The sequence below is a fragment of the Piliocolobus tephrosceles genome, chromosome 18 (assembly GCF_002776525.5).
Source record: "Piliocolobus tephrosceles isolate RC106 chromosome 18, ASM277652v3, whole genome shotgun sequence".
NCBI lineage: Eukaryota > Metazoa > Chordata > Mammalia > Primates > Cercopithecidae > Piliocolobus > Piliocolobus tephrosceles.
Genome location: NC_045451.1, coordinates 59,304,460 through 59,307,796, shown reverse-complemented (window position 1 = coordinate 59,307,796; position 3,337 = coordinate 59,304,460).

Genomic DNA, 3,337 nt, shown 5'->3' with positions numbered 1-3,337 from the left:
AATTGTCCCTCTTTGCAAATGAAATGATCTTATATATAGAAAACCCTAAAGATTCCACCAAAAAGGCCAGGCACAGTGGCTCATGCCTATAACCCCAGCACTTTGGGAGGCTGAGGTGGGTGGATCACCTGAGGTCAGGAGTTTGAGACCAGCCTGGCCAACATGGTGAAACCCCGTCTCCACTAAAAATAGAAAAAAAGTAGCCAGGCGTGATGGCTCACACCTGTAATCCCAGCTACTCAGGAGGCTGAGGCAGGGGAATTGCTTGACCCTAGGAGGTAGAGGTTGCAGTGAGCCAAGATCACGCCACTGCACTCCAGCCTGGACAATGGAGTGAGACTCCATCCAAAATAATAATAATAATAATAATTCCACCAAAAATCTTTTAGAACTAATAAATACTGAAAAGTTTTGGAATATAAAATCAACATACAAAAATCAATAACATTTCTATACACTAATAACAAGCTGTGCAAAAAGATAACACAAAAACAGCCCCAATTACAATAGCTAGAAAAATAAATAAAATGTTTGGGAACAAATTTAACTAATGAAGTAAAAGAGCTGTACAGTAAAAACTACAAAATATAGATGAAAGAAACTGGAGAAGATACAAATAAAGGGAAAGATATCCCATGCTCATGAATTAGAAGATTCAATATTGTAAAATGTCCATACTACCCAAAGCAATCTACAGATTCGATGCAATTCCTATTCAAAATTCCACGGGCATTTTTCATAGAAATAGAAAAATTCTAAAATTTATATGGAACCACAAAAGACCTGAAGAGTCAAGGCAATCTTGAGCAAAAAGAACAACGCTAGAAGCATAACACTACCTGACTTTGAAATATACTGCAAAGTTATCACAATCAAAACAGCATGATACTGGCATAAAAACACACACATAGATCAACGGAACATATTAGAGAGTTCAGAAATAAGGCCACACATTTATGGTCAATTGATTTTCAATGATGATGCAAAGAACACACAATATGGAAAGGAGGATCTCTTCAATAAATGGTGTTGAGAGAACTGATTTTCACATGCAAAAGAATGAAATTAAACCGTTGTTTCACACTAGATACAAAAAACTTGAAATGGATTAAAGACTTAAATGTGAAGCTGTAAAACTACTAGGAGAAAATGTAGGGGAAAAATTCCATGACATTAGTCTGGGCAATGATTTTTTTGGATATAAACCCAAAAGCACAGGCAATGAAATCAAAAATAGACAAATGGGATTACTCCAAACTACACAGCTTCTGCACAATAAAGAAATAATCAACAGAGAAAGGAGACAACCTATAAAATTGAAGAAAATATTTGCAAACTATACATCTAATAAGGGATTAATATCCAAAATATATAAGGAATTCAAACAACTCATTAGCCAGAAAACAAATAACCTGGTTCTTAAAAGGGCAACTTGAATAGACATTTCTAAAAAGAAGACATTCAAATAACCAAATATATGAAAAAACACTCAACATCACTAATCATCAGGGAAATGCAAATTAAAACTACAATGAGATACCACTTCACACCTGTTAGAATGGCTATTACCAAAAAGACAAAAGATAAAAACTCTTAATGAGGATATGGAAAAAGGAGAATCCTTGCACAACATTAGTGGGAATGTAAATTAGTGTAACCATTATGAAAAACAATATGGTGACCCCTCAAAAAGTTAAAAATAGAATTACCATATAATCCAAAAGTCCTATTACTGGATATATAGCCAAAAGAAATGAAATCAATATGTGGAAGAGATATATGCACTCCCATGATTACTGAATTATTCAAAATAGCCAAGATCTGGAATCATCCTATGTGTTCACCAACAAATGAATGGATAAAGAAAATGTGGTATACATACACAATGAAATACTATTAAGCCACGAAAAAGAAGGAATTCCTGTTACTTGCAACAACATGGATTAATCTGGAGGACATTATGTTAAGTGAAATAAGCCAGACACAGAACGATATCACTTTCTGAAAGACAAATACTGTATGATCTCAGAGCTTGACTCCACATGGGCTCTTTAATAATGATAGCTGTTAGTGAAGAAAACAGAAAGAGCATAAGACCTATATAAGAGGATAGACACGAATATGTTAAACTCACATGAAAAATAACTCTGCTGTTTGTTGCTTGGATACTCATCCAGAAGATATACAGAGAATAAGAACATAGATGGAATAAAATGTGGACTTTAAATTTTTGCTGTTTTCAGTTTTCCCCATTGAGAATTCCCTGTATTGGCCATCTGTCTCTTACCACTGCAAAGGACAAGAAGGTATCTCCTTCAGCTGACAAGAGACACTCACCAAGTGACAGAAGCCTTCCCATGGAGAAGAGTCTCAGCTTCAGTGTCCCATGGGATTCTCCAAGTAAGATAACAGGAATCACTAAGAATTTCCTAACTTACATGGGCAAATGTATTATCAAGGCCACTTTGCTTATTCTAAATCAGTTTTACTCCAGCATAGGCTATAAAAAAAAAAAAAAGACTTTTCCAAGACAATATTACACAAATACTCACAGAACAAATCTGAAGGATCTAGAAAACGTAAAGATCTTTTTCATAATACTAATGAGCTCCAAGACGCTCAGGCATGAGGCCTTTAAAGACCATCATTGAAATAAAATTTCACTGATGAGTACATTCCAAAAAAACAGACTGGGCCTGTTTTGTTTCTTCTCTTTTTCAAATGACTTTGAAGTGAATAAACATATCAATGACCTATATGTAATTAATTGGTGTATGGATTTTTCTTGGAAGAGCCTTGGGTTGAATATCCAAAGGCATGTGTGCTCTAAGGGCAAAAATCTCAGAACATTTTGGCTACATTTAAGAGGGGGCAATGACCGCAAGAAGGGAGAAAAGGGTCCATGTTCCAGGCTTGCTCTTAATACTATGCAAAGAGCCTGGGGCAAAATAAAAGGATGGAGGAATATTTACCAGACAAACAGAAAGCAGAGAAAATCAGGGGTTTCAATCCTAGTCTCTGATAAAACAGACTTTAAGCCAACAAAGATCAAGATACAAAGAAGCCCATTATATAATGGTAAAGGGATCAATTCAACAAGAAGAGTTAACTATCCTAAATATATATGCACCCAATACAAGAGCACCCAGATTCATAAAGCAAGTTCTTAGAGACCTACAAAGAGACCTAGACTCTCACACAATAATAGTGGGAGACTTTAACACCCCACTGTCAATACTCAAATAGGTCAGCAAGACAGAAAATTAACAAGGATATTCAGGACTTGAACTCGGCTCTGGACCAAGTGGACCTAACAGACATCTACAAAACTCTCCAC